The sequence below is a fragment of the Haliotis asinina genome, chromosome 5 (genome assembly GCF_037392515.1).
Source record: "Haliotis asinina isolate JCU_RB_2024 chromosome 5, JCU_Hal_asi_v2, whole genome shotgun sequence".
Taxonomy (NCBI): domain Eukaryota; kingdom Metazoa; phylum Mollusca; class Gastropoda; order Lepetellida; family Haliotidae; genus Haliotis; species Haliotis asinina.
Window position 1 is genome coordinate 41,531,626 of NC_090284.1, and position 12,034 is coordinate 41,543,659.

Sequence of the window (12,034 nt, forward strand, 5' to 3'; positions counted from 1 at the left end):
GAGGAGTAATTAAAGTGTTGAATCGACGCAGCATGCATCATATAAGTGTTCAGACAAGGAGTGAAGCTTTGCGATATGGTACGCGAGGGAATTATCGCCTGTTTGCACCCAAATTCTGACGATTGAAGTCAAATTCAAATGGTGATTCATAATTGCACGTGAATAAATGTGAGTAGTGATGCACAACAGATCCACTCTTTCATTCATTAGAGAAGCATACTTTTCTTTAACAGGAAAAGAAAGGATAGTGATGTCGTTGGAGTAAGATGAGTGGATATATAAACAGAACCCGATCTGGTGGACGAAGGGAGTGGAAGGGAAGGGGACGATTCGGGGAGAACGACACAGCGAATGAGGTCGAAGAAAACTCTCGGAAAAGTAGTATCTATACAACAAATATATCAGGTAAGAGTGGGTACTGTTATTGCCAGAGGTCTTTTCCTGGACGATATGGCTGAATTATTGCTGATGTGACTTTAAATTTTAACTTACTCACTCACTCTTCCTGGGCCTTTCTATGGAATCCTTGAAGGGACGTTGTAGCTTTGTCGCATTGTCGTGTTGTCGCCCTCTCAATAACAAGCAAAAGGAGGCAAAATTAACCAGAGCGTGACAACGCAACATTTCGGGAATTTGTACTTTTCAATGCGATATTGCGACGATGCCCTTTCAAGGATACCATACCTCTCACCAAAAGGCGGTGACATAAATGTTAAAGTACAAATCAAACGGCTTGCAGTATTGAGGCCAGTGCGCATCAGTGAGTGAGTGAGTGAATGTAGATTTACGCAGCATTTAGCAATGTTCCGGCGTGCGTCAGTATGGCGGAGGACATACAAAATGGGCTTCCCACGTTGTACATATGTGGAGTATTAAACCAGAGTCTTCGAGCGACGCTTTAACCACGAGACTAACCCAACGCCCCAGTGCGCAAATGGGCATATTTGCCTAACCTGTGTGGATTTATCACTAACTCACTCACGCACTCGCTTACTCATTAATGTCTTTCAGTGAAGACTTCAAGACTCAGTCTGACTCAAGGGTCCAGCGATCTGTGTGAGCTATACGTCAGTGGATACTGCTCCTGCTCTCGTTTGCATCACCGCAAAAGGTCCCCGTACATCTGGCAATACCAGATAAAACCTGATGTATGGAGCCTAATGGCCAACGTTCAGATGGAACTGCTCGAGCAAGCCTTCTGCAATAATGAGGACAGAGCGGTCGTAGAGGTGAGATCAATACAATTTGGTGTGGAGTGAATACGTGTTATCTCCCTTCGTTTCGTAGTGGTTCAACAACATCAGTCAAATGTGAGAAGCACACCAATGAGTTTACTGTTTTGCCGCAGTCAGCAATATTCCAGCTATATGGCGGTCTGTAAATAATCGAGTCAGAACCACACAATCCAGTGACCCAAAGCATGAACATCGATCTACGCAGTTGGGACACGATGGCATGTGTTAACCAAGTCAGCGGGGCTGACCATCCGACCCAGTAAGTCGCATCGTACGACACTGGTCACTGAAGATCAGTTCTAACACGGATCTTCACAGGTAGCAAAACCATGAAAAAAAGTCCTCCTTTTAGCAAAACAATACTAGGACACCTCATACCACAATACCTCATACCGCATATTGTTGTCATGTCCATATCCCTTGTTTCTTTGGCTCCAGATTAAGAGATTTGGAGATGTTAAAAACACCACTGTCACATTCGACGAAATTCTGGACCCACCTTCGAGAAGTTCAGTCAATAAATTCAGTTTCCAAAGACTCTCAACACGGTCTTACGCTGAGGCCGGAAGTGACCCCATGTACCTCTACACTCAGTGGGTGTGGCACTGGAAAGATAACAATGACAAGTGATCTCCCTTTGTGCCGGTAAGCCGGGTGTACTTGTGTTGATCTTTATAGCCCCATTCTAAATAATCCTTGAATAGAAATTGTCAGTCCTGCTTCCAAATATCAGTTTTATAGTTATTGTTCAGTTCATCATGTATCTGCTATTCTGGTGAGAAATTCTACTGGCAATTTCTTCAGCCGGAACTTCAACTGACCCTGGAAACCAAGTACCTGGCTGGACAGGACACCTACCTATACACTATCGCAGATCAGGAGTACCGCCTGGACTTCACCTCTTTGGTTCAGGTCAACCGGAAGTATCAAACTCGGAGGCCAGTCCAGAGGAGACCGATGTTTGTATCTCTTGAAGACGCCAGAAACTGCCTGCAGACGCGGTAAGATATGTGTAGCAATAATGATGTGTAGGCCTATTGAGGTCGTTCACTGAGACAGGTGTTATATCATTTGCTAATTGTTAGCAGATGTGGTATAACGTCCGTGGCACGTATGTTTATTGAGGCCTTTCGTAAGAGATCTGTAACCTTGTCTACTGGCGAGGCCAGACACCAGCAGAAGATGTGGTAAGATATGCAGGTTCATTGAGGCCTTTCGTAAGTGCTTTTAAATTTATTTTCTTAACAAGAAACCACAACGGACATGTTTGTCGTTAAAATGTTACGCTTCTTGTAAGCCATTACCCAAGCAAGGGTGTCATATTCATGAATAAATTTCTTTAACAATTCCGTCACAAAAATACCATACGATTCATACATAAGCAGACTGATAACGCCAGAAAGTTTAACAGAACTGTTGTTCAGTTCCAGTTTATTGATGCCCCCGGCGGCGGTATCACCAACTGACACCCCCACGACCTGGACTCCACTTGATCGTTATCAGAACAGTGAAAAAGTGGAACTGGACACGAGCTCCGATGAATTTACCACTGTGATGTCACGCATCTACAAAACTCTGTCAGCGAATAGATGTCAAGTCCAGCGAGTATACAGACTGCAGAATGCTTTACTTTGGCACAATTTCCTCAGGTAGAGTATTTCAGTTTCACGTCTTTATTCTAGCAAGAGCGTATATCATAGGCATGTGTACAAAATACAAACTCAAGATAGCAGACAAACGAATGAAAATAACATATTAACAGTTTTCTGACAAATGTATCACAAAACTCTCGAGATGTTTTTGCAGATAGTATTTAATGGTTTGGGTAAATATTGTGTCCTCAAAGTATCTTGTTCTTTGCAAATAAAAGCGTAATGATGTTCATCTGCGATGTGTTTAGAAGTGCATAATTTACACGTTCTATCTTCTCTTGGAATATTATACCAGTGACCTGTCTCAATAGGTAAACTAAGGTTCCATGTTCTCAACAATGGAAAGGAAAACGTGTTTCTAAGGAAGAGATAAACATCAAAATTGAGAATGAATACAGGTGTTAATAATACTACCAGCAAGAGTGCGTCTTCACGTCAACGTTAGCTTCTATCAAGCCCTCGCTGACAGTTTATTAAACGTTTCATTGCGAAGTAGTTTCAACCTTCCTACCCAACTTCAGGGTGGGTCGACATTCGAGAAATTTCGTTAGGTAACAATTTCTTTCTTTGCTGGTTCAGGAAAACCACTTGCCCAGTGACCCTTTACCTTAACAAATGCAACGCATGCTGAATGATTCGTGTCCAAGGCGATTCGTACCCATAAAAATGACAAAGCCGATTTTAAACTTAAGATTCGTATCTGGTTATATTCTGTTAGTTTTTTCTTTGTGTGTGCGCGCGTGTGTGCGTGTGTTTAGATAGTGCAAATATTCATTAATTTTATTCATCATAGTCAGTCAGCCCAAAAACCAATGTCAGAAGTTTTAGTCTTCAAGTAACCTTAGCAGATGAACTCGACCACTTCTAGTTTTATTCCTAATGTGGCAATCTGTAACGTTACGACCAACGTAATATTGGGCCTTTCGAAAATCCTACGTAACCTGAGGTAATAAATAAACTAAATAAGTCATGGTTTCATATTGTCCTTGAAGTCGGCTGGTGGAAGTAGAAGTGTACAGAGTCGGTGTGAAACTACTTACGAGTTGTCGTGTGAAACACAAATTCAAGTCGATTAATGTTTCAGATCTATTAGGAACGACGAATCATACCGTTGATTAAGTACGACTGGGTACATTTTAGGAAACATGTTGGCGCGAGGGCGTTGAAAACGTCTCCGTGGGTACGGCTTGTCCAGTTTGCTATATTACTATATAATACCATTCTCCAACACTGTTCACGATTTCAGAACGGAGCACTTGCCACTCTCAAGGCAATCGACTTATTTCTGGACACTCGTACTTGTTTTAGGATCTGTTACATGCTGTTGCTGTAAAATATTTTACCCATTGTAGTGATTTTTGAGATTTTTGATAATCCTGTGTGTATCACTGGCTTAACACACTCAGTTTGTGTGACTGTTTACTGTGATCACATTTAGTTCTAAACGAAATAAATGTCGGGCTAACCTCCAGATCATATTCTGCATGTATTCATAGATTTCGGAAAATGGGTTCATTGAAATAAACAAAAACTATATTTCATGGATGCGTGAAAGACGCTGACAAATCACCATGTTTTTAATATGAGGTTTCAGCATGAAGAAGACACTTCAGATGTCTCATGGCATAGAGAACATTGATCAGCGACAACTCTTCCACGGCACAGACACTCTAGACGTCGTCAACAACATCTGCATCAACAACTTCGACTTCAGAGTCAGTGGCAAGAACGCCACGGTGTACGGCAAGGGGGCCTACTTCGCCCGTGACGCTAACTATAGTCACAGTTACACCAAAGGCAGAGACAGGTACATGTTCCTAGCCCGAGTGCTTGTTGGAAAGTACACTCTGGGAGACAGCAGCTACACAAGACCCCCACCAAGAAAAGGTCACGTGTTGTACGATTCTTGTGTTAACGACATGGACAACCCTTCCATATTTGTTATATTTGAGCGCAATCAGTGCTACCCCGAGTACCTTGTCGAATACAGAGATGGAACTGTTGACGAATCCTTGTCTGTAAACAAAAGAAAGGGACCACGGGGAACCGCTGTTACTAGTGTTACCAGTGTTACCAGTGCTACCAGTGTTACCAGTGCTTTGAAACACACGTCTCCTGGGCAGCCTGTCCCGGCGGCACCATCCGCGACAAAAACACCCTCCGTGAAATCTGCTGGAAACTCGTCTCTAAATCAGAGTCAAACAATACCTACAACAAACACCAGTGTTACCAGTGCTACTAGTGTTACCAGTGCTTTGAAGCACACGTCTCCTGGACAGCCTGTCCCGACCGTACCATCCCCGACAAAAACAACCTCCGTGAAATCTACTGGAAACTCGTCTCTAATCCAGTCTCTAACAACACCTGGGCAAAGCATCACAAATGCTTCGTCAATGCACACTCCACCCAGCAAGAGAAACTCATCTGTAGGAAATGGAAGTGTTCTTGGATTTGGAAGTCATGGTCAAGGATATGGCGATCAACACTCGTCCTTTGTGCAGCCTGTCCCGACCGTACCATCCCCGACAAAAACAACCTCCGTGAAATCTACTGGAAACTCATCTACAATCCAGAATCAAACAAAGCCTGCAACAAATACAGTTTCAGTTTCCTCCAGTTCCAGCAATCAACGCCAGGTTAACCCTGGGCACACTCCACCCAGCAAGAGAAACTCATCTGTAGGAAATGGAAGTGTTCTTGGATTTGTAAGTCGTGGTCAAGGATATGGTGATCAACACTCGTCCTTTGTGCAGCCTGTCCCGACCGTACCATCCCCGACAAAAACAACCTCCGTGAAATCTACTGGAAATTCGTCTACAATCCAGAATCAAACAAAGCCTGCAACAAATCCCAGCGTTACCGGTACTTTGAAACACTCGTCTCCTGGACAGCCTGTCCCACCATCACCATCCCTCGCAAAAGCACCCTCCGTGAAATCTACAGGAAATGCGTCTCTAACCCAGAATCGACCATTACCTGCAACCAATTCAGTTTCAGCTTCTCCCAGCTCCAGCAATAAACGCCTGGTTAACAATTGGGAAAGCATCACAAATGTTTCGTCTGTACACACTCCATCCAGCCACAGAAGATCATCTGTAGAAAATGGAGATGTCCTTGTATTGGGAAGTCGTGGTCATGGTTATGGTGATCGGTGGTCAATGGGCGATGATTTTTCTGAAGCCAAGAAAACCGTACGTACAGGACGCCGTTCAAGTACAGACAGCAGTGATGCTGACGACATTTATGGTAATTGGTCCTTTCCTGATAAAACGATTTCAAATGCAGACTTTGGCCTGTTGAATAAGAGATCTCACCAAACCTCATATGATCCTGAAAAGCACAGACCTATACATTTGCAGTCTGCCGTTTCACAGAAGACGTCAACTGCTAAAGGTTCTGGCTTGAAGAACCAACATCACCATAAGGACAAATCGAGTGATTCTACATTAGTCACACCCAAACTGAGACAGTCAGTATTATCTCAGAAGACATCACCTGAAACCTCAAACAACCTCAATGACTTAGATACCACAAGCGCTTGTTGCCAGAACAAACAAGGTCAGGTTTACTACAAGGTCGGTTGTACAGAAACTACAGCTCTATATGTCAGAGCCGATGACAACTCATCGTTCCCTCGTTTCCTCACTACTGGAAAAGACTTAAAACCTGTCCCGTTTAGTCCTGGGAAGAAAAGAAAACACTGTACCATAATGTAACAAAAACAGGCTCGCTTTCCCACAGTAGGAACAGCCCATGTTGACGCACGCACAAAGGCTCTTAAACACGTTAACTCCCTTCATTTTGATCTGCATGCAGGAATACAGGGCCCTGCTTTCACTTTCGAATAACTGCCTTTCACGACCTATGAATGTTCTTACGATCGATATTTATATGATTAGTTTTCTTCTTGTCAGTAAGGTACTCGCGGAAATAGATATAAATGTTTTTGGGCGTTTATTTCACACAACTAAATAAATAAACTAAACTATTCTATGACCTATCCCCAAGTTTGGTTGCCCTCGTTCTGTGTATTGTGTAAATATCCTGTTATTTATCATTCTTGTCTGTATATATCTTATATGTACAGCGCTATTGAAGATTTTTTATCAAAATTGGCGCTATATCCAATCAATAGTTTATAGTTTAAGTTTGGTTTCCAACACTTTTTTTGTGAAAATCATCCGAAATAGGTGGGCCATTCTCTTCCCACAGTGGTTACTTGTCATATCTTCTTCCGTAACCTCTGTTCTAATACCACCCTTTCATCTTGCGAGTGTTCATGACTCGTGATTGGAGGCAATCAGATTTAGTAGTGCAATCAGCGACCTTGTTTCAAAAGTGATCGTTCGCAAGATCTCGGTAATTTCCGGATGCATCGTGAAAACTAGAACCTCTTCCCGAGCGCGATACTCAAATGTTTCTTGTAGCCAGAACTCAGTCATGTCATATTTGCTTCTCCACATTGCTTGCATTGGTCAAGTTGAATCTAGGTCGATGTAACATGTGTTCTGATTGGACAAAAAAACAGGGAGATGAATCTGCTGCCATTTTCTGCCGCTAGGTGATTTTATGAGAACCGCGAAATATGGCCTTATTAGTACAGAAGTTCGTAGGAAGATATGACAAGTAACTTCTGTGGGAAGAGAATGTGGATGGGTTTACAGGAGAGAACATCGTGTCATTTTTACGTCTTGAAATTTAAAAATCAAAATCTCCATTTCTGATGCAACGTATAGATATGCAAATGAGATGTACTATCCATAGGTACATGAAATATTTTAGGAAAACCGGCACATAGCGTGCATCCTATATTTCTTTTATCCTGATTGATATACTAAATAATTGAGGAAATTCTCAGTGCATTGTTCATACATGTACTCTTTTGTAAAGTGACTATATGGTACATTCATAGCTTTGGCGAACGCATCTTCCAATATAAACAGCGGTGCAGGTTACCTATTGTTGATTGTTGGGTAAGTTGTAACTCGCAGTTTGTTGATAATACGTTTTTTCTTATTTTTACCTGTAAAATGATATTTTGGATGAAGATTAATGAACCAACTCAATAGGCCTAGTTGGTGGACAACATAGTTATTTTGATATTTGTTATTGAAACAATAAACAAATATACACCCCAAGCTATGTTTTGTTGTTTCCGTTAGTTCTTTAGTTAGTACATTTGACGAAAGAACATGTGATATTGCTAGCACTTTCTATTATGACTGACTGGGTGTGCTTCATGAGATAACGATGAGTGAGTGAGTGGGTGAGTATGATTTTGCGCCACTTTTAGCAATATTGCAGCCACACCAGAAATGGGCTTCACACATTGTGTCCAAGTAGGTCATCGGACCCGGATCTTCACCGTGACGAGCTGACGTTTTAACCAGTAGGCTGACTTGCACCGAACAATGCTCCGTGTCTGTGTTCTGAAAGGATGCTAAAGCAGAACTCATTTGTGTATCCGCCGTTCCGGCGTCCAATGTCTTCGTTTGACTCAGGTATAGAAAATTTCTCTTTGAGGAACTTGTTTACGACTTGTGCACTGACGTACACTGTAGACATAATTGGTTCTAGAAGACTGCCCGTAACAATGACGTGCCATAAGTATTGCAACAAACATGGCTGACGTCACCGGTGTTGAGCCAAACGGGCTCAACAAAAATATGTCGTAGAATAAAAACAGACGCAGTGACTTACCAAAACTTGTTAATATTTGGTAATAAAACCTTTCTGGATTATAACACTTCGAATTCTCTTTGGGATCGACCGATATAAACTCCGAATGTACACTTGTGGAAGAGTGGCCCAGATTTGCTGTACAGCAGCTATTAAATCCTCACGGGAGTTGATGTTTTCACAGCGTTTCTGAAGTTTAATTTTTACACATCTCCACACATTTTCTATTATATTAATGTCCGGGGATTGTGCAGGCCAATCCATTCCTGGGATGTTATTATTAGTTTTCCAGGAAGTGGTCTTCCGAGATCGGTGTACAGGCGCATTGTCATCTTGAAATATCCAGGGGCCGTCTCCGAATTCTTTAGCTACAACAGGCCACATATTGGTATCCAGTACATCAATATACTTGCCAGAGTTGATATTTCCTTCGACTGGAGTCAGTACGCCAACACCATTGCAACTAATACATCCCCAAAACATTACACTCGCCGTGACAGGACATTTCAAGACGTTTAGACATTCCGGTCTCCACGTTTCATCGGCCTTTCTCCAAACAGAAATAATTTGACTTTTTCCCAAAACAAGTTGTGTTTCATCAGTGAACAACACTTTCTTCCACCTATCATGTCCCCATATCAATTTACCCCTACACCATCTGACACGCTTCTGACGGTTGACCTGTGAAATGGTGATACCCTTTCTTATCTTTCGTTTTTTAATGCCAGCATGATGTAAATGTCGCTGAATTGTCCCGCTAGAAACTTGATTGTAATGTTGAGAATAACATTGTTCAGTTATATCTGTCAGCGAACGTCTCCTATTCTGACGAACAACGCGATAGAGTCTCCTGTCACCCCTCAAACCAATCAGACGAGGCCGACCATTTCGAGGCCTGTTTTCTAAGCTTTCAACGTTGCCAAACTTTGTCAAAATTCGTCCAATAGTAGACCTGTGAACAGCTAGCAATTCTGCAATCTTACTATTTTTCAAACCTTTCTGATGTAATTCAATTATCAATTCTTTTTGCCCTCCAGTCAGTTCCTTCGCACTGCGAGCCATGTCGTCTGCTAGGCACGTGAAGGACGTAAACACAAACAATGACGTCATAAACGGTGTCATACGAAGAATCAGCCTCTCAAATATGATCACTCCAAATTTTACAAGAAAACATTCAGTGGTTTTCCAAACGGAGGCTTTTGTTTGCGGTAAATATTTCCGTGGTTTTTGCTGCTAATGTGTTTGTTGCAATACTTATGGCACGTCATGGAACGTCGATCCACCAAGAGCTGAGCATGTGCTTCTCTCATGGCATTTGATATTGTAAACCAAAAGTGACCATGTTCTGTAATCTGATTGGTTGGAAAACATGATCGGATGGTAGCCAGTTCCCGGAAATTGCAAGACTATTCGCTGGGTTTTGACACGTAGGAATAGACACTTGCGTGTCTCATTAGTTTGTTGATTATTTGTTGATCTAGTTATTTCAGTTCTGTACGACGTGATCTTTTTCACGAACATTGCGTTCTTGCCCGCGTATCGCCACGTGACAATGGCTTTTTGTGTATTTTTGTAGAAGGGTTAGAGATCAGTTTCCAGGAAGTAACAAAATTATAAAATTAGAAGAGGTTTACAATTTAAGATAGAATTGAAACAAGACAATCTTTGTACATGTTGTGTGTCCGCCTAAACATATTTCATTTTTAAAGGTCACATGCAACTAAAAAATCAAACACAATTAAAACATAGTTATCACTTGTTTATGATACATAAAATGCATTGGTGATTGTGAAAAAAAAATAAACAAAATTATAAGCGAATAATTGAAATCAAAAGTGCAATATTTTGTACTTGGCTTAACCTCCCTCGAAACGAAGTAGCCGCGATACCGGATCCAGTCAGGGCCGGTGGGTGTGCACTCATTTCTAACGACGCCTTGTCACTGGCCACTGGTTCATTTGCCGAGACGCTTAGCTGGCTCTTTGTTTATGGCGTATAAGCCCAAATTGCAAATGGTCAGTAACTGAAGTTGCGCATTGCATATTCAGGCCCCCCTAAGTAATTGAAGGAATTACAGCAAATTTGAAGGAATTGCATCGCAAATGTAACCAAACGCAGCCCACTCGCGAAACAATTGCAGCGATATCGGTAGTTTAGCGGTAATAACAGAAACACATCGGCCCTATCGGAAGCAATGTCGGTAATACTGGAAACACGCTCGGCCATCTTCGGAGATTTTTCGGTCGCGAGCGGAAACTCACGCAGCAAAACATGGCGTCTTTGGAAGAAGCACCCGTCTCGGTGAGTTTTGTTTCTAGTTCCTACTATTACATTTTTATACTTATTCATCTTTGACCACCTGTGTTGAATGCGTTTACGTATGGGGTGTTGTCGGGGCAATAGCTTATGTTTGTAGGAAAAGATAGTCACTCTAGGAGAGTGTCACAAGTCATGCCCCTGCAGGTTGTTTACATCTGAACATCGAAGTCGTGCCGATGATTACGAACGTGCGCCAGATATAACATCTTTTGGAAAATGTGTTTAAATTTGTCAATTGCACTTCATAGCAAGAAAAAATTATGGCTCATAAACTTCTTCATGGCGCACGTTCATCATCGGCACGAGTTCGATGTTCAAATAAAGGTTCTACAAAAACAAAAGCTACTATGATATGCTGTTTATTACATAATATATGATAATAGGTCCACAACATGGTATGAGAATGAGTATAAGGCGACCGACACATCCTGTCTCAACTCGGGAGTGTCTATCTCAACTCGGGTCTTGACCGAGCAAACTACTGTTGATCTCATGAAGAAACACCACACCATCAAAGCACGATGAAAACGTTCACCCATCTCACACAGTGTTACATGAATAGTTTATCTAAATAGCAGGAAAACAACCTCCGTGGTGCAATGATAGAGTGTCTGTCCTTAGAGACGAAGTGTGAAAGACGTCAAAGATTACCAAAGATTATGTGTGCAAAGAGTGCACTGAACTGGCTACTCATTGGTATACATTGAATATAGTTTACTGGAATATATCTGAGAGGTGTATCCGTATTAAAGTATGGGATGAAACATTAGTGTGCATGGAGCATACTGTGTCTATGTTGTGTACCCCTGTTAAAGTATGACATGTAACATTAGTGTACGTGGATTGCACTGTATCTGAAATGACTCTTCATGTTAAAGTATGACATGTTACATTAGTGTACGCGGAATGCACTGTATCTGAAATGACTCTTCATGTTAAAGTATGACATGTAACATTAGTGTGCGTGGAATGCACTGTATCTGAAATGACTGATGTTAAAGTATGACATGTTACATTAGTGTACGCGGAATGCACTGTATCTGAAATGACTCTTCATGTTAAAGTATGACACGTACCATTAGTGTACGTGGAATGCACTGTATCTGAAATGACTTTTCATGTTGAAGTATGACATGTAACATTAGTGTA

At 41.8% G+C, this 12,034-nt stretch overlaps 1 pseudogene; it reads left to right on the forward strand.

Moving 5' to 3' along the window:
- The first annotated feature begins 266 nt into the window (after positions 1-266).
- LOC137283860 (uncharacterized) lies at positions 267-8,025 on the forward strand (annotated as a pseudogene).
- Positions 8,026-12,034: the final 4,009 nt, after the last annotated feature.